Consider the following 21237-nt stretch of genomic DNA (forward strand, 5'->3'; position numbering starts at 1 on the left):
ATGGCATCGATGCCTAGGTCAGAACTATAGAGTGGAGATTAATAAGTGGTCATTAGTAGTTCCAGATGAAGCTTCAGATAGGGGTGTTCAAATATCTATAATAAGTTTCAAATATTATAGATATTTGGTACGTAAGATTTTAGTTTTATGAGATTTTAATTAGATTAATTTAAATATTTTAAATTAAGAAGAAAAAATAATAATAACCTGACAATCCAAAACACAAATTTTGAGGATTTAATTGGGTTAGATTGGAAACTTTGTTTGGATCATTTGGATTGCCAACTAGACCAATCAAAATTTTCGAGTTAATCCAAATAGACCACAATCCAACTCAATTCAACCCATATACATCCGTTATAACAATGTATCTAGCAGGAATAATGACATGGGGGTTTACCTTTTTCACATATGGATTTTTCTTTATCCTATTCAGGTTAGATTATTTTTGGCTCCATGATTAGTTGGCTTACTCGTATATTTAGTCCGGTCCCAAGTTATCAAGCAATTAACAAGAACAATGAAGGATTTTCTCAATATATATATATATATATATATATATTAATGAAGAAAAATAATGGTGGTATTATAGAAATAGATTTGGTTAAATAATGCTTATAATGTCATTTAATAATGGGTATGTAATTGTATTAAATGATAAAATTATTGAAGTATTTTCAAATATAATTAAAAAAAAGGCATTGTCTATCAATGATAAGTACTATATTTTAAAATAAGTTGCACATTTTCTTATATTTGAAAACAGCCTTAATCTGTACTATATAGGATAGAAACATTTTGATTTTCTCAATTGTCCCTTTTAGTGATAGATTACATGGATTTCTTAGGTAATTTCACATTTAAATTATTAAATAAAATTTTTTGGCCTATTTTGTTCACATTTTCCCGTTAAATTATAAAAAATATATTTTCTTTTTTTCTTTTTAATTACATCTATACTATCTAAAATGGGCTATGGGGAGAAACATTTGATTTCCCTAATTACCCCTTTAAATGATTGGTTAAGACATTTAATATTAATATTGTTGTTTTCAAAACTTATTAGAGAAATATTGTTGTTATGAAACTTATTAGAGAAATATTGTTGTTCTGGGAGTTCGAGGCTAGAGGTCGAACATTTTGAACTCGACTAATGTGGAGGTCGAACGTTGAGAACTCGACGAACAAAGAAAAACTTGGAAACAATACATAGGCCGAAACTTCAACCCTCGACAAGGAAAATCTCGCGAATCTCGCTTAGGTTGTCGAAGGTTGAAGTTTCGACACACATCCACCCTCGAGATTGCTGGTTTATTACTTTTCTTTTTCCCTCATAGAGGAAATAAAATAATGAGATGGTATATTATATGTATCTGTGTACTCGAGCTGCTTCTAACAACCTATGCATTTTTTATCATTTTGAATTAGACGGAGGCTTGTGGGATTGACGTGAGGGGGTGGGGATGGTTATATTTCTGGGAGCGAACTCCAGGCGAATATGAAGCGCATGGATACAAGTTATGCCTTGGAATGAAAGACAATTTGTCTACGAACAAAATTTTGTATATTAGGTTGTCGAAGGTTACAAGCATGTCGAAACTTCAAAGCGATTAAGGAGATAAGTGGGCTGAAGCAGATTAAGGAGAGAGCAAGATTCAAAGCGAGATAGTAGGAGAGAGCGAGATGTTGAATGAAATTTTAAGAGAGAGCGAGATTCAAAGCGAGATTTTAGGAGAGAGCGAGATTCAAAACGAGAATGTTAGAGAGAGCGAGATTTAGTTTATATTGACTAATCTGACTAACATTGAACTTGGTAAAATGAAATGGTTGAATAATTGAAAAATGAGATTATTCAGGAATACACATTGAATGCTAAGATTACGCATTGAGTTTCTGGTAGTCGATCCATAATCAAAAAAGTGTTTGTAATTGTTTCAGAAGAAATGAAAGCTAGTAATCATTAATGGAAAAATAACAACAATAACAGAGAGAGCAAGATAGTGAGAGAGAGCGAGATCTTAGGCGAGAGCGAGAGCGAGATCTTAGGAAAGAGCGAGAGTGAGAGTGAGAGTGAGAGTGAGAGTGAGAGAACGAGATCTTAGGAGAGAGCGAGAGTCTTCACTTTATTCAGAAATATATATAAAAAAAAAAGAGAAAAAAGAGCTAATAATCATACTATAATTGAATAATCATTAGACTATAATTGAAATTTTTTTTGTCAACATTAGTTTAGAGCAATGGACTCAAGCACATGATGGAGGATTCAGATATGGGTGGATGACGACAAATCTATTACATAAATGGAGTCCTCAGAGGAGCTCGAATGTTGCCTATAAATGCTCTTGCTCAGTTAACATTCTTCAAATGCGTGAACTATTTTGAGAAAAGAAGAGCAGAAATAAGGGATGCATTAGAGCGTCAAGATAAACCCAGGACATGTTGATCCCGATGTTTTGTATAACCAGTCCATTCATCGATCATATGTTGTATGGCGAAATCGTACTACTGGAGAAATATCTTGCAGACGCCGAGAGGCAGGATTTATTCAGTTGGATTGACATCTAATCACAGCCTTGGTCGAGAGATGGAGGCCCAAGACACATACATTCCATATGTTTGTTGGAGAGTACCTGTTGACGGTGAGCCGGTCACCAGAGTGATGTACGATGACTGGTTAGAAGTTTGCCAACTATACCTCAGTGCGACCCTACCTTCCGACAAGATTAAAGGATCGAGATTAAGTTTAATATGGTTAGGAACACAATTTTGTGAGCTCACGGATGATGTAGACGAGGAAACCGTCATAAGATATGCGCGAGCATATATACTACAAATAATGGGTGGAAGTTTGTTTTCAGATAAATCAAGTCATTTTGTTCACTTCATGTTCCTGCCACTGTTAGCTAACCTCCATGATGCGGGACGGTATTTGTGGGGTAGAGCATGCTTGGCATGGTTGTATAGACAACTATGCAAAGCAACAAGACCTGAGGTTCGAGAGATAGCTAGACCTCTCATACTTTTGCAATTATGGGCTTGGGAGCGATTTCCAACAATGGCTCCACAGCTACATCATGTTAATGACGCTCAGTTAGTTGGATGAGCCTACAGTTCTCGGTATGTTGTTTTAATTCAATTTAATTTTTATATCACTGATCTAGTTAATTTAAATTCTAAATTATCAATTTAAAAATTTAGGTGGAGAGACAAATTTTATGTGACTAGGACAGCCACACATGTAGTCAACCAGTATAGATACATATTTGATCTGCTTCAACCTGAACAGGTACATTAAACTAAACATAATTGATTATTTTATTCACATTTTTATTGTATTTGTCTTTAATATTCTCTAATATAATATTTTGTGTTTCAGTTTATTTGGGAGCCATACAAAATTATTATGCATACTTTGCCTAATTTTTGTGCGAATGGTCAAAACATATGGCGGACGATGAGTCCTCTCATATGTTTTCACATTGGTGAGTGGCATCTTCCTGACAGGGTGATGAGACAATTCGGTTTTCAGCAGGATGTCTCATCGCCTTGTAATACTAAACCCGTACTGCATGATATTGACCTACGGACTGGAGATTGGTCCGAAAAAGTTGCACATTTGGTAGTGTGATGGCACTATCGTGCAAGGTTTATTGCAATGGGGGTTTCTCTTGAATAGTTTGACACAGATATCACTCCAGAATATATTCATTGGTATAATAATATCACAAGGTGCTACGTCACTCGTCCGGGAGTAGCTGTAGGTCATCTGGTAAATGAATGAATATTATCTATTTTTTAATTTAAATTTATTTTAAATATTGTCTAATTGTTTTATAATTCATAGAGATCGAACAACAGTAGACTCCGTGAGGTTGCGAATGATCCGAACCAAGTTCTTGCTATATGTAGTGACAACCAAAGCTATATGAAGGAAATTCATTATATGTACGATATACCTATTGTTCTTCCACCAGCTCCGAGACGTAGAAGACCTGTTCGGGAAGAGGATGAGTTTGATGAGGTTGCACATAATGTGGAAGAGTTGTCCCTATGACGCAGACGCAGAGTCAAACTAATTATGTTAGTCCGATGATGATGATGCCAGCCTTTGGTTCAGGACATTGACTCAGAGGCTGGTCCTTCATCTTCATACGTGCATGGACATGGTCAGGGTCGTGGAAAGCATAATGAATATTTATATTATGAAGCGCCTGCAAAGGTATCAGAGCAACATCAAGAAGAACCCGAGCAAGCTCAAGTTCGAAGACGACGACAACCAGCTCGAAATCGACGACGTCCGCCTTATGAGACACATTGATTTTTGTAATTATTTTTATATAAATGAGATATTTAATTTACATTTTTTTTTATTTTTATGAGTTATTATTTTTTTTAATTTATTCTTTTTAGAGTTTAAATAAAATAATAAAATGTTTTTAGAAATTGTTTTTATAAAATGAAAAATAAATAAATAAATAAAGGATTAGAAAGAAGAAGGTGGAATGTGTAATAATTAAAAAGGATAAAAAAGGAAAATTTGTACGGTATTCTCGCTCTCTATCAAAATCTCGCTATTTTGCTCTCGCTCACGTTCACTCTCAAAATCTCGCTCTCGCTCTCTCAAACTCTTGCTCTCGCTCTCTCAAACTCTCGCTCTCTCTCATAATCTCGCTCTCGAATTTGATTGGGAAGTTCAATGGCAAAAAGAAGGAGATTCATTAGCTCGTTATTTAGTCAGACTTGCTGAGATGACAAAATCCGTAAAAATTATTCAACAAGCTTTGGAAGGAATTCCAGGAGGACCTTATGAAAATTTAGAAATACGATCTTTTGATAGAGGAAGGTCTCCGAAATGATAATTAAACAGACTCAATAATAATGTTAGGAAGGACAAGGTCGAGGGTTCAAAGTTCGACGTAAGTGAAAGGAAGGTCGAGGGTTCAAAATTCGACCTATCTAGGTCAAATTTTCAACCCTCGACTTATTTTTTTAAAAAAAAACAATATTTTTACAAATAGTTTGAAAACAACAATATTTTTCTAAATAGTTTCTAAAATGACAATATCCTTTTAATTTTCCCTGATTGGTTATAGGGATTTAGATATCTTAGGTAATTTCACATTTAAATTATTAAATAAAATTGTTTGGTCTATTTTTTCACACTTCCACATTAAATTAAAAAATAATAAAAAAAAAAAACTCCTATTTTTTTGCCATTACACGTTAATTTAACAAATATTTTTTTTTTCCTATGTTTTGGCATGTTAAATGATAGTAGATTTTTTTTTAAAAAAAAAAATCACATTTTATCTTTCTATATCTCATGATATATCACGTTGATATAATTTGATTTAAAATCAAATCAAATTACGAATTCAAAAATTTCTCTATAAAGAGTTAAGTTCAATCTCTCATTTTTATCTGCTATCTCAGCCCTTTTCTTTCTTTTTTTCAAGAATTTCTAAAAGGGACTATGAAAAAAATGTTAATCTATATACTATGAACAATCAAGTTAAAAAATATTTTTTTAATAAAAATCTAGATTTAGATTTTACCTCTAATTTCATATTATCTAAAAAATTAATGTTTGAAAATCTCATTTTATTTGAAAACGTTAAAAGAAATTTAAAAAAAATGATATCACTTGGGATTATATTAAAAGAAAAAATAATCACTTATAAAAAAATCTATTTACTATCTAATTCTAGTATCAAATCTAATTAAAATGGTGAATATATATAGAGTAATTTTACATATTAAATCATTAAGTAAAAATGTTCTCCCTCTTTTTTTTTGGCATTCACTTAAAAATTGGGGTGGTAATAGATTTTTTTTTTTTAAAAAAAATGATTTTATCTAAAATTAATTCATGTTAAAAAAATAATTGTTTATAAAAAATCTAGATTCATATTTTATCTATAATCTCATGTTAAAAAAAAAAAAAAAAATCATGGATGAAAAACTCATTTTATCTAAAAAAAAAACGTTTAAAAATTGATATCATTTTATCTAGAATAGCATTTTCAATAATTTTATAATATGTAAAAATATTTCTTTTAAATGAAAATAAAATATAATCATGATTTGAAATCTAAACTTTTCTATAAATAGCTAAATTAAACCTTTTTCGATTGCCTTCTCATAATTTTCTTCTTTTTTTCCTTTTCCCTTTTTAATTTATTTTTTTAATTCACTCTCTCTATTTTTCTCTTTCATTTTTTTGAAAATTTTGTTTGTAACATTATGATGTATATTTTTTTAATTTTCTTAATAGCATCATTCCCTACATTTTTTTTTTTTTACACTTCTTTATGCTTTTTTTTATAGAAGTAAGCATTGTCTCAAGAATTTTTTATTCAAGTATTTCTCTTCTAAGGGAGATACCATATTTATCATTCTCTATTTTTTTTTATCAGATGTCTTCTTTTCTTTTTTTTCCTTTTTCTTTTTTCTTTTTTCTAAACATATGTCATATTCTTCAATGATTATTTAATATTATTATAATTTTTTATATACTTCTATAGCTCTTTTTTCATTCTATACACAGATTCACGTATTCTTCCTCACATATTGAAGAAGTGGAAAAGAATACCTTGCTTTTGAGGTTCAAGAAATTTGTTAAAAATTCAAGTAATTTAGTGATCGTTAAAGTGACCAAGAATAGAGTAATTAACTATTTTATGTTTTTGTAGTCTTTTTCGCTTTTTAATTTTTATAAATGCACATTAATGAGTTGGTTTATAATAATTTATTATTTTTACATGCTTTTGTACTTTATTTTTTCTTTTTCTAAATTTGTTGTGAATATACAACCATTCATCCATGTATAATTTTAAAATAAATATAATAGAAATAGATTTTTATTTGTAATAAAAGTGATGAGATTTTATTTTAGTCTTCTTATTATAAATATAAATATTATTTGTTTGATTATTCTCTTACTCAAATATTTGAATTAAGAGATCAAAAAATCAATTCCAACACTTAAAAGCAGCTTAAAGATATATATTAATTCGAATTTGTATAGAGTAATATGATTTTTTAAAAATATAAAGAAAAATGAGTATTAAGTAGAAGATTATGTACATTTTATTTTCAACATTTTAAAATACATGCAAGGCACGTAGTCCTGACTAGTAATAAAAATAATACTTGAAAATAATAATAATTTAAAAAAAAAAATATCATGCAAGACATACATTTAGAAATGATATCATGGTGATAATGTTGATTAGTAATACTGAAAAATAAAGGTTAAAAATACATTCAATAAGTTCAAGAGTATAGTGGTTTTTCAAACTAACGACCAAAATGGGGTAGACAGGAAAAATCTTTCAAAAATAGGTAGGAATAGAAAGTAATGATAAAAATAAAGTTGTTTTTGGGATGATAATAGTGTACCCCCCACGATTACCTTTTAATCTATGTTAGCGCCGGTGGACTGATCAACGACAAACTTGTGGACCGAGTCCACGATTTGTCTTTGTGTGGTTTTTTTCTTTTCGATTTTGACTTTTTTTAAAAAAATTTAACTAACAAATTTCTTCATTACTAAACTTAATTATATATTTAATATGCAATGAAAACTTAATTAGTCTACACCTATATTAAAAATAAAATGTTGACTTGACTAAATTGTACATCTCTCTACAAATAAAAATATAGATAAAAGAGAAATTAGTTATTTAATTTCAAAAAAGAAGTTTACATGAAGTTTAAAGACAACCCCTCTAGTGCTTATCCCACGGGGGTTGTTTTTGTATGCCTCTAAATTAGTTTTGCCTTGTTGCCATTGTCATCTACGATGAACACGTCTTTGATTAGTGTTAGTAACATTGAGTCGTCTTGTTTATTGAATAATACTTTCTACGTTGACCAATGTTTGGTTACATATTGAACCGAATTGTTATAAGTTGTGTTGTACTAAATATTGTTGTACATCTTGGATAAAATTATTCTGTATGATGAAAAAAATAATATTAAATAATATTCATATAATATATTTGGAAAATATAAGATTATAAATCTCTTAGTAATAGTAAATGCCGTCATGTGTGATAAATTGCCTCGTGATTGAATCGTATCAGGAAAAATAGTTATCTGACACAACTGGTCCATTTATTAATTCTCCTTATGCACAATAATCATGACGTATACGCCAGTAGGATATATATTATGCGTGAATTCGACACCAATCTTGCTTACCTCTCAAATCAATCTGGTATAGTATCGAGAGTGTATAGCACAACGAAGGTATCGTTTGTCGCAGATCGAACTGTCTCAACACACGATCTGGATGATGTCACTCTATTATATAGAAGCATATAAGAGGGCTAACGGTCAACCAGATGTCTTGACCATCATGACAGTAATCAGGTAATGATGATCAAATATCTTGCATGTATGATGTTCAATTAATCTGGAAAAAAATAAATATACACCAAAAGAAAATTAAATATTCATTTATATATACATTTGTTACCTGATTGTGCATCTGTTAAATATTTGTGGATATACTAGCAACGTATTTGCTGATTGTTCAGAGGCGGCTAATACACTACTCCATCTAAAATTATAAAAAGATACAATTAACCTATATTCTTACCTAAAATGATAATGAAATAAATATATAAAAATGAATAATATCTGACACTTAGGGACGATCAAATTGCAAAGATATTTTAAAAAGGGCTACCAACAAATAAACATGCAAAGTTTCAACACAAGCTGGAGATGATTGAACGACCTAAAATGGGGAGGAGGGGGTGTTAAATATATATAGCAATACTAACTAGTCTAGAAGATTCTTGAAGTATCTAATATATGACATAAAAATGTAAAATTAGATTATTTTCTAGAGGCATGTTGTAATATGTAAAATAAATAACTCAAAAATAGCCTAGAAAAATCATGCCTATGAATAGGAGGTGTGACCCCATATGTGAACCAAGCAAGCTAGAGAGCTAGTGTAGAAAAGTGAGTGAGTATCTTTGGAGTAAAAGAGTAATCTCTCAAAAGTGTCCATCTTTGTTTTTTCTTAAATAAAAATTTATTTCCTCCAAGATTGTCTCTCTTTCTTTTGTGCCAATTTCTTCAACATACATTGCATATCTGGTTATATGTTGTTGCCGTTGAGCCAATTTTTCTCTCTCTACCTAATTCACTCTCTCTTTTCTTATAACTCTCAAATCCTTGCAGCCCAATTCTCGTCGTCGCTGTCTTGTCGTCGCCCGCACTAGAGCTTGCCGGATTTTTGGTCGTTAGGGCCAAGATTTTGGACATTTTGGATTAATTTTGTTTGGCTCTTGAACACCCATTAAGTTCTGGTGTTAAAATTGATTTACCCATGAAATTTGATGCTAGAATTGAGTTTTGTTTCTTTTAAATAGTTCTAATAGACATTATTAATAATGTCTATCAGGGATAGAAACTGATACAAGTCTATAACTGATAGATGCTACTAGAAGTCTATCAGTATTTATCAATGATACAAACTGATAAAAATCTACCATTGATAAAGACTATAGAAGTCTATCAGTCTTTATCATCAATGAAAACTGATAAAAGTCTATCATTGATACTATCAGCGATAAAGATTAATACAAGTCTATCATCAATAGGCACTGATAGAAGATTATCATTGATAGAGGCTGATAAAAGTCTATTGGTATCTATTAGTGATAGAAACTGATAGAAGTCTATCATTGATACTATAGTGATAGAAACGGATACAAGTTTATCACTGATAGATGTTGATAGAAATTTATCAGTGTATATAATTTTCTTTTTTTTTTATTTCTGTAAATAGTTTGACATTTTTTTATCTGTGAAAATTTTTATTTCACCAATTTAATTATTATTTAATAAACTAATTAACATATTTTTTTTATCAACAAAAAAAAATTAACACAAATTTCCATTATTAGAGACATTATTAATATAACTATTAGTCAATGTTACTGTTATATTATGATGATGATGGTGATAATAGTAATGATGACGTTTATAAAAAAAATTAATTAAATAACGATAACAATAATAATAAGAATAGTGAAATTATATTTTAGACAGTTAATTAGTATTAATTATAACAAAGAAGTAAATTGATAAATTGATAAATATATATATATATATATATATATATATATATATATATATTTGAAAGACAAATAATTGCTAAATTAAACATAAACTGTGATTTTTTGCGGTGAAAATGTTAGGATAATTTAGGGACAGTTGCAAATATAACAATTTGGTCTAAAATATTTACAGATATAGTATAATGCAAAAAAAAAAATTGCAAATATAGTAAAATTTAGATCGAGTTTTTAGAGTTTATCAATGATAGACCGTTTCTTAAAATATTGTTATACAACTAATAGATCTTTTATATTTGTAATGCTTCAAAAATGTTGTTATCTTAATTATTAACTCTAAAGTACTATTTATTATTGTAATTATCCTAATTTTGATGGAATGAATGTGTGTTAACTTCACCTAAGCTCGCTTTTGTCATCAAAATGAATATATAATATCTTTATTATCAATCTCAAAGTCAGAGGTTCGAATCCATTAACCATTTTGTACTTAAAAAAAAAAAAAATCTATTAAGACAAATGGTGTAAGTTGTTCAATAGTGAAATTTTTAAGTTAAATTATATAACAATGAAATCAAATATAAACATTCTAAATTGTAAAAAGGTTCACATAGACGAAACATAAAATGTATGAACTTTTTATTAGAAGAAAAATTAGGTTTAAATTTGATATTAGTTTTGAAGTTTGGTTTTATTTGGTCAAATTTTCAACTCTACTTGATTTTGGTTCTTGAGCTTCCAACATGTTTATTCTAGTCTCAATATTTTTAGGATACAATCATTTTTATATTTACTTTTCTACTTTAAATCCTTTTTGTTTTCAACTTATCTAACTTGGCTTGATATTAAAATAAAACTTGTGGCAAAATCAGTGCTTTTTTGTTGGGTCAATTGTAAAAAAAAAAATTTATAGCAATACAACCACTAAATGTATTTTTGTAAGAGTTAAATCCGAAAAATGGAATCTCTAATATTGAAGTTGAGTTGAAATATGTTTAAAAAAAAATTCAAAAGAACAAAATTTGTAACCATTGTTGAAATATATATATGGTTTGTCCCACTAGAAACATAGTTGCTCTACTCCAGTGGTTGGGTAACGTTACTCATCCGTTTCGACCATCGAACCTCCTCTGTTTTAGTTTGCATCGGCAAAGGATATTCTCCACGTTTCTTCCATGGCCGGCGACAAGAAGCTCCATATAGTAATGTTTCCATGGCTCGCTTTCGGCCATATGATTCCATATCTTGAGCTCTCCAAACTCATTGCTCAAAAGGGTCACCACGTCTCCTTCGTTTCCACTCCCAAAAACATCGACCGTCTCCCTACCAAACTCCCTCCCCATTTATCTCCTTTCCTCAGCTTCGTCAAAATTCCTCTCCCTCAAGTCGACGGTCTGCCATCAAATGCAGAGGCCACCATTGATCTCCCTTACCACCAAACTCAGTATCTTAAAAAGGCCTACGATGACCTCAAACAACCCCTCACCCACTTTCTTCGATCTTCCAATGCCGATTGGATCTTGTTCGACTTTGCTTCCTATTGGATCGGCCAACAGATCGGACCCAAACTCGGGATTAACACTGCCTTTTTCAGTATTTTTATTCCCCAGTTTCTCGCATTTCTCGGACCTACGTCGGGAGATAGTCGAATAAATCCCGAGGACTTTACCGTTCCTCCCAATTGGATTCCCTTCCCCACAACCGTCGCGTTTCGTCAATTCGAAATCATGAATATCTTTGACAGCGTGACCGGTAACATAACCGGCGTTTCTGATTTAGATCGCTTTAAAAGGAGTGCTGACTATAGTGATTTAGTGGCTGTGAGAGCTTGCCCTGAATTCGGACAGGAATGGATTCAAGTGCTTGGAGATGTATATGGTAAAACTATTTTCCCGGTTGGTCAGCTTCCGACGTCAGAGTACAATTGTGGGGATCACGAGAATCCAGCGTGGCACTCGATTAAAGAATGGCTCAACAAACAACTCGAAGCTTCTGTGGTGTACGTGGCATTCGGGAGCGAAGTCAAGCCTAGTCAGCATGAACTTACAGAGATTGCTTTTGGGTTGGAAATATCAAAGACGCCATTTTTTTGGGTGTTGAGGACGCAGCAAGGGCCGACAGACCCGGACCCCATCAACCTACCCGAGGGGTTCGAGGAACGAACCAAAGGGCGGGGCGTTGTGTGGACCACTTGGGCGCCACAGTTGAAAATATTGGGGCATGACTCGGTGGGTGGGTTTTTGACGCACTCTGGTTGGAGCTCTGTTGTGGAAGCGATTGAGAGTGAAACACCTCTGGTGTTACTAACTTTCTTGGCAGACCAAGGAATCAATGCGAGAGTATTAGAAGAGAAGATGATGGGTTACTCTGTTCCGAGGAACCAATTGATTGGTTCATTTACAAGGAATTCAGTGGCAGAATCATTGAAACTGGTAATGTTGAAAGAAGAAGGTCAGATTTATAGAGACACAATTAAAAAGATGAAGGGTTTATTTGTGAACAAAGAAAAAGATGATCTATTAATCAACCAGTTTTTGGAGTATCTAAAAACCCATAGAAAGGAAAAGGCTGAAGAAGATCTTTTATTTCGGTAGTTTCCATGTCGGAATATATACACTCACGTATTGCACTAATGAGATGCGAATAGCATTCTTATAAATAAGATTTCTTAAAATAAAAGATGAAAATATTATCCAAGGAAATAAAACCAACTGGGTGTTGCACACAATTTTTTTTTTTTTTTTTTCAGAATTTCAAGTTAAGGGGCACTTAAAATTTTAACCTGACTTCTAAAATTGTATCCATTTATACCTGGTTCTTGAACTTTTAAAAAAAAAAAAAAAAAAAAAAATATAGGCCCTAAATTCTATCTAATATATAGTACGATTTTTTTTTTTTTTTAAATAACATATCTATTGACTACAAAGTTAAAAACCAGAGATTTAATTAGAAAAAAAATAATTTTTTATCTAATAAAACAATTGGTATTTAAACATTTTTAATAATTTATGAAATTTATTAAATAAAAATTAAAAGTTTATATATCTATCAGACATTTTTAAAGGATTAAAGGATTAATTACAGTTAAATTTGAAGATTTAGAGATTTAATAGTATTTTTAAAATGAGGGACTATACTTATAATTTAACTTGAAGGTAATTTTAAAAGCATTTATATGTCATATCTAGATTAAGTTATACTAAATAAAAATTTATATAAACTTTTATAGAAATATTCACCTAAATATTTAAGCATAAAATGAACCTACATATTTATCAATAAATTTAAAAATAAAACTAAGTTTTTCCTATAATCAATCTTAGAAAAATAATTTACTAAAATTTAGTTTTCCTATAATCAATCTTAGTAAAATAATTTACTAAAATTTAGGAAATATGTGTATATAAATATGTTTACATATATGTACCCATATTTTGTATTTTAGGAACAAGCGTTAATATATATTTAAAATATAACAGTAAATTTTTATATGTAATAAAAATAATATGTATAGGTAAAATGTCACGAAGTGAGGAGCACGTGCCCTTGCGACTGCCCTGATTGTTGCACAGAAATGTTAGAATCAGATTGATTTTAATAAAAACGAATGATGTTTATGTTTTCTTTATAGAATTACGCAATTATAAAGTATTAAAATTAACTCGCCATAATTTATTTACATTAGCATAATAGATATTCATACTCTTACCCGAAAGTCAGATATCTATTCATAGTTGGTCAGTCCCCCGCGGCTACTCACTTTTCATGAATGTGTCTCCCCCTCCGGTCGAAACCTAACCAGATGGATAGACAGATTACTTAACCGAAACCAGATCGGGAGAGAAAAAAATGAACGACTATCTTGTTCCATCGGTTTCTCCTTAAGAGCAATCGGCTCCTGGTGAGAATAGAAATCCTGGTTGGTGCAAACTGAGATCTTGAAGCTAAGGCTAAGGCCCTTCCTAAAGACATGGCTCATTTCCCGTGCTTAGACCCACCCAAGTTTAGCAGCCCGAAAATAAGGGAGAACCCACCTACAAAGCTGAGCTCGAAGGTATCTTTTTGATGCGGTAGAAGTACCTCGCAATCTTTTCTTCTGTTGCTGGGAAAGTCTTCCTCAAAATGTAAGTCAAAGCCTTGAAGGAGTTGTCTCCCCAATTTGACTCTGGAATCAAAAACTTGATTATTACATGTCATCCAGAAAGATGGACGACACTCCAGACCAAACAATAGCCACAATCTACCTTTCCATTATTAGATTCGGATTCGGCTTAGTAATCCCCTTCCTCAAGGAAGGAGTAAGAGTCAAGAGTCAAGTCAAGAGAAGCCGTCAACAAAGAGTGAGCTGAGCAGATAGCAAAGAGGGAAAGAAAGCACGGGCGAAGAAAGCCTATTCTATTATAGCGGTCCTCTAGAAAGGGCATATCGGGGAAGAAAGCCCATTAGAATCCAGATAGCTTATGCGGGACTCTTCAATCTCGTTGGATGTTGAAATAGCATAAAAAACCTCTTCTGGCTTTATCAATCCTTACTAAACGTTCTAACGAGAAGCTATTCAGTCCAAGGAAATCATCCGCTTTCACGATTTCATCTATATCGAATCTGAATATCAGAATAGCTTATATAGCCATGATTCAATTCTGGTCCTGATTTCTTTCTCATTTTTCGGATCTGATTGGAACAATGGAGAAGTAGGAAGACTTTGGCGATTCATAATGAATATCTCGAATATCTATGTCCCAGGACATCAAATATGAATAATGAAACATGAGGAAGAGTAAACCCTGTAGTGACATAGTTGTTCTCCTAATCGACTATAAGATAGGTGTGATGATGGGAGCTACGGGTGCAGGTATTCTTGTCAAATTTGTGTCTTTGTTGTCTATGATAGATACGTGAAGAAAGGAAGAAAGAAGTCGCACAATCGAGGGTCCAATAATACCACTCACTGGTAAATAGCGCAAGACTTCTTCGTGAATCTCCGCTATTTGAATATGGAACATCATAACAACGAATAGGAATGAAACGACTATAGCTCCTATATGAACTACTGGGAAGATCATAGCTAAGAAAGTTGCTAGGCAGGCAGAAGCTACGCGAGGTAGCGAATGCTTAGCTTGAGCCTGAAGTTTGAGTAGCTACAAAGAAGCATGAAAGAGCTATGCGCAATCAATAGAAAAAGACCAAGCCAAGACTTTCACAATGGAAAAACTTCCCGAAGGTAAGCCATAAAAAGCGATGGGCTAAGCGGGTATTCACTCCTCCCTATGCCGAACCGCCAACTTTCTATGCCTGACTTTCCGTTGACACCTACTAATTACCGCTCCGTGGGAGTCTGCTTCTTTGTTAAGTAAGAAATTGCATACGTAAAGGAATCCTTCTATAAGCCGGTTCGTAGCCGGGTTGAAACCCGATTGTAGAGAGCGAAAAGAGCCTCTTCGTTCACAGGAGATGAATGAGAGTGCAGGTTTAGCGCCATTGCCGTAGTGATTTTTGATTGTGGTAAGGAGAATGTTGTCTAGAGTCCAAGCGAAAGCTAGATTCGTTTTTTGACCTGAAAGCAAAGTAAGGCCACCAAAGGAGATCAGGGACTGACAAGATATCATCAATGGAGGAGTGCAGGCATTACTCTTTCTCGGGGAAGGCTTTGTAATTGAGCTCGCCCTAAGAAATAAGCGAGAGACGTTCGAAGACGTTCGACCGAGTTTACGGGTAGGATGTGGATCGATCATGACGAAAATGGACTTCTCCGTAATGTAATAGAATAGTCACAGTCCTTTCTCGACCAGACGAAGGAGATATGAATTCCATTCTGGCTTGGCGTCCAAAGGTGAATAAAGCCCTAGCTTCTAGAGTTCGCTGCTTTTCCTAGGCCGGAGAAGGGCTTATACTGATTGCCTTTGTTTGATATGTTCATTCAGTACCAATACAAACTACAACTACACTAAAGTTGTAACAGAACGTACCCTTCTATCTGATATGGTGATAAACGCCGTTTTCTCTCTGTCTTCCTCGGCCATCTTGATCTGGTTATATCAAGAGAAAGCAAGCATCCATAAAGGACAGCATCCTATGTCCAGCGGTGTTGTCCACCAGAACATCGATGTGAGGAAAAGGAAAATCTTCTTTTAGGCAGTAGAGGAAATCCTATTTAACAGAAGGATTATGGCATTATTCTTCCAAGAACAGATTAAGAGGGTCAGCTACCCAACTAATCTTCATAATTAAATACCGTTACTGTATAGGTAGATCTCGTTGTGAAAGTCCGATTACTAGCTAATTCATGGGTAAAGTCAAAGAGGGTGAACTGTACAAGTTAACAATAACATTGATGAAATAAAAGAATGAGTTCCGGTGTATAGAGAGGACCTCATCGTTTAAGAAGTAACCATAGAAACGAAGGAACCCACTATTTCTTTATCCATTTCTATTTTGATTTATTTACTTTATGTTTGTTTGTTTTTTTTTTTTTTTTTTTTACCTAGTATGAATACAATTTGGTATTTTGGGGTGACTAGAACAAAAAAAAAAAAAAAAGAAATTGTGGTCGGGAAGGTTATAGTAGCAACGTGTCAACCCACTATTTCTTTATCCATTTCTATTTTGATTTATTTACTTTATGTTTTTTTTTTTTTTTTTTTTTTTTTACCTAGTATGAATACAATTTGGTATTTTGGGGTGACTAGAACAAAAAAAAAAAAGAAATTGTGGTCAGGAAGGTTATAATAGCAACGTGTCAAAGAAGATCTCCATTATTGAGTCCCCTCTAAGTAGGCTCAGGATATGGGCAGCGCATATGACAGGCGATCATTTGCTTCTTAATAGAGTACCAGACTTATCACACGGCGGAAAGGACGACGTACCATGATACTTTCCATTTTGACGACGTACCAGACTTATCACAGTTGCTTTACTTGGTAGAGTCTAGCATTCCCATTCTTCGGCTGCTTTATTTGCGTAAATGAAGGATGGGAATAATAGGACGCCTGGGAAAGATACCCTATAAATCATCATTGGTCCTTTTACACACAGTAGATTCTCACAATCCCGGTGGCAGCTTACCAGTTGTGATAAACAATGATACCATTAGACCTAAACTCAGAACATTTTGCTCGACTGCTCGGATACCATGAAAGAAAATCGAGAAAAAGACCAACAAGAGAGTACAGAAAGAAAACCATTTTCAAGAGACAAACTCCACCAGTGAATCACTTTCCTCCTCTCTTCTTTTCTTCATTTCATGCTCTTTCTTTGAAAGAAGTCAAAAAACGAATCTAGCTTTCGCTTGGACTCCAACAGTCCAAAACTGGAGGTTTAGTGTGAGTCTACAAAAGGGGAGTCTGTTTCTGGGCTTTCTCTTCTTTACTAGTGTAGTGTATCCGTAAATGAACTAGTTTAGTGGATCATGCCTCCGTCTCCGTAGTTTTTGGTATTGAAGCCTTCCATTTCTGCTTCAGCTGCCTTTCTTCAATTTGATTCACAGCAGAGGAGATTATCACTGCTAGCATGCCAGGAGTATGGGTCTTGATCATGGTGGACCGACTCACAAACAAAAAGAAAGATGCAAATTTTTTGCAACGAGACCACTCAGATCTTTTTCGATAATATCTTCATTGCATGGAATGCCACACTCAATTGTCAGCGACAGGGGACCCAGTCTTCATTAGCTATTTCTGGCAGGAGCTCTTTCGTTTACATAGAAAGGGACACAATTTCACATGAGTACAGCACCCCCAGACCGAGAGGGTAGACCTCATACAATAATTGTCCTAGCTCTACCGTATCTTTTGTTTCATTTCTTCTGGAACAATCACAAACACTTTTTTTATTATGGATCCTTTCGATACAATCAAATAGATAGCCACAAAGGAGCTCACTCAGGAAAAGCCACTTATTGGGCTGGAAGAACGGGCAAAGGGATGGGGCTTGGGTTCGGTCATAGGGTAAGGATTTGACCGTATCTCGAGACTAAAACCTGTGCGGGGGTAGGGGCGGATGTAGCCAAGTGGATCAAGGCAGTGGAATCACGAGGTGGAACAATGTAGTCGTTAGCGCTTAAGAAATAGAAAGAAACAAGCTCGTGGACATTTTGGTCAGCATCATTCTTGCTTATGTCTAAGAAAACCCCTATTACTCTAGCTGGACCGGGAGAACTGATTCTTCTCGAATTGACACCATAACAAGATTTACGTGCATCAATCGTTAACTTAACAAGGGATTTGCTTTCTCTAACCCACTTGAGGAGAGTGGCTGAGTCTTTAATGCAGCTACCTCCGGCACTTGCAAGTTTTCGCAGGAAAATACGGACCTTTTTATGCACATCCCTTTAGTAGTTCCCTTCAAACCCCCAGTCTTCTGCCTACCCTTGCCTCCAGGGCCGGATAATGGAATCAATAGGTTTTTTTAGGCTGTTATTCTATTCCAGCGTCAGTCTATAATGCAACCAGCCAGCTGAAGTTTCAGTTTGAGCTCGGGTTATGGAAGAAGGAACCGAGAAAAAAGTATCAGCAACAACAGGTTTTATTACGGGACAGGAGCATACCGGTTCATGCCATCAATCCTCCTTTGCTTTTTCTACTAATGGAATTCTCTTAGAAATGGAAGATTGATCTTGCGACCCTTTGTTCTACCTAGTGGGGTACATACACAACCCTCGGGCTCAACGGTTAGGTTCGACTCTGGTCTCATCGGACACCTAATGAAAGGCTGACATTCAATTACGAAGCGGGCAGATATATGAGATGAAGCACACCCGAAGACAAGGCTGTCTCGACTCTCCAACCGACCAACTAGCGGGAGGGGGGATCCCTTGTACAGAAAAGAAAGGGAGAAAATGGCAGAATGCAGAACACGGGATTCTCTTACCTTGATTACTTTTTGAAGACGGTACCGGGTAGGACCAGCCTCTGTATTTTGATTTCCCGCTACGCCCGGCCCCTTTTCAGTAGATGAGATTAGGATGAAAGGGCTTGCTTTCATTAACATTTAGTGAAGGGCGAATGAGGGGCATGGATCTGCGGCAAAGCGGCACCTCCGGGGGTATTAGGCTTGTGTTGTGCCGTCATTTCGGATTCCCGACCTATTTCGACACTAGTGAAATGGGGTGAATCACCCAGATCTTGAATCAACTAGTGGATCATCAAATCAACACAGGGACTTAATCTCATCAAATGGCACTCAGTTCATATCTTTAAGTTCGATCATTGACAAGGTTCAAAGAAAGGGTGGGCCATTGATAAAGAATCGATTCCAAACCATAATGCTAGCAGATGGCGGGCCTCTACTTTTCTTTTCATTAATGAAACCTGCCAATGCAAATCTGGGTATGGAAGTTATGCATGAACGTAATGCTCACAACTTCCCTCTAGACCTAGCTGATGTTGAAGTTCTGTGAGAGGGACGAGAGTTTGGCACGGGACTCTTATCTCTAAGCAAGATGATTCATAATTGTCTATATAAATAAGCATTCTGTCTTTCGAAGCGAGCCATTGGCGAAGTGGCTGTTTAATTTCATAGTTCATCTTGACAGCTTTGAGGCTTCTATTCCCCAGTGGAATCGCCAGTAGTAGCGCCCGCATTTTGTTTGGCACCACTTGCCACATCATCACGACTTTAGTCACAAAGCAAAGGATGCTGATGATGGGACTTTCTTGTGTGCACCCAGACAAAAAAGGTGAGCGCCGGTGGCGGGATTATTAACTGTACCGTTTTTGGAGAATGTCAATAAATTCCAAAATCCATTTCGTCGTCCAGTAGCGACAACCGTCTTTTTGATTGGTACCGCAGTAGCCCTTTGGTTGGGTATTGGAGTAACATTATTGATTGATAAATCCCTAACTTTAGGTCTTTTTTAAATTGAGACTCTGATTCGCTTTTTCTTCAAAAGCTTTAGGAAAGGAATTTAGAAAGCTCTAGGTCCAGATGGTAAACTCTTTTATCAGAGGAGAGAGTCAGCAAAAACCTATGAAAAGATGCTAGAATTAGCATGCGGCGTAGGCAGGTTCAGGATAATCCATTCAATCTTCTTCTTTTTTTTCTCTTTTTCTGAATTTTCCTCTCTTCGTTTTCGCTATGGAACTCCCTCTTGAAAGATTTCCAGAAACTCGAGTCTTATTTCCTCATCTTCTTTCGGTGGAGCTTCCTCTCTAGGTTCTTCTTGCAGCCTTATCCCTTTCATTCTTCTTCCCTTAGGATCGCCTTTTATAAACGAGTGTTGGCAAACAACGAGCAGACATGGTATAAAAATCCATGCGTCCACCCTTGACGCAAAAGCGCTTAGCAAACTCAAATGCACCAGTGTATTGCCCTGGCTTCGATGATCAACTCCTGGCACATTTAGGTTTTGATCTTCGGCCATCCTGGTCCTCAAGACCCAACACAATCAATATTATTCCTCGATATAACTCATCCTGAACCTAGCTGGTGTCAGATTATTACTCGAAAACGGCGAGGCCAAACACGGCACCTCTCCTATTATCAGTACCACTCTTTTTTTTTTCGGGGTATGGAACAGCCTCGGGCAGTTGAATCACCAGCATCTCTTCCTCGTTTGTTGAGATTGAAATGGAACTCTTCATATATACCTCTCAGAAAGATCAGTAGAGGCAACAACAAGATGTTATTTGTAACAAGTAGTTTTGTTGGTTGCACCCCGCCCCATATTGTGCCGGAATGGTATTTCCTACCGATCCATGCAACCGAAACGACTTTGACTGAGAGGGGAAACCCCTAAAAGATGATTAATTGTTGGTAGTTTAGATGTATACAAATAATTGTGCTAACTGCACTATCAATTTGATGCACAAAAATACAAAAAAGATAATGCAGAAATGATAAATAAATAAGAAACCAAAATACAAATGAAAAAGCGAATTAAAAGAAAAAAATATTAGAAGAAATTAAAAGGAGATCTTTAAAAATAGAAAAATAAGCTAAACTATTTATACAAAATAGTAAAATTTTAATCTTCTTTAATAGCCTGTAGAAGTCTATCAATGTCTGTAAGTAATAGAAACTGACAAAAATCTATCAGATAGACATTGATTAGTGTCTATCAGTGTTTTTTTTTTTTTTTTTTTTGTTATTTCTATAAATAATTTGATATTTGTTCTATTAAAAGTTTTTTACGGATTTTCAAAAA

The 21237-nt window shown here is 34.2% G+C and overlaps 1 pseudogene; it reads left to right on the forward strand.

Annotated features, from left to right (window-relative positions):
- Positions 1 to 11141: 11141 nt before the first annotated feature.
- LOC120073549 (UDP-glycosyltransferase 91A1 pseudogene) lies at positions 11142 to 12714 on the forward strand (annotated as a pseudogene).
- Positions 12715 to 21237: the final 8523 nt, after the last annotated feature.

This window comes from Benincasa hispida, chromosome 3 (genome assembly GCF_027475165.1).
Source record: "Benincasa hispida cultivar pf3 chromosome 3, pf3_genome.v1.1, whole genome shotgun sequence".
Classification (NCBI taxonomy): domain Eukaryota; kingdom Viridiplantae; phylum Streptophyta; class Magnoliopsida; order Cucurbitales; family Cucurbitaceae; genus Benincasa; species Benincasa hispida.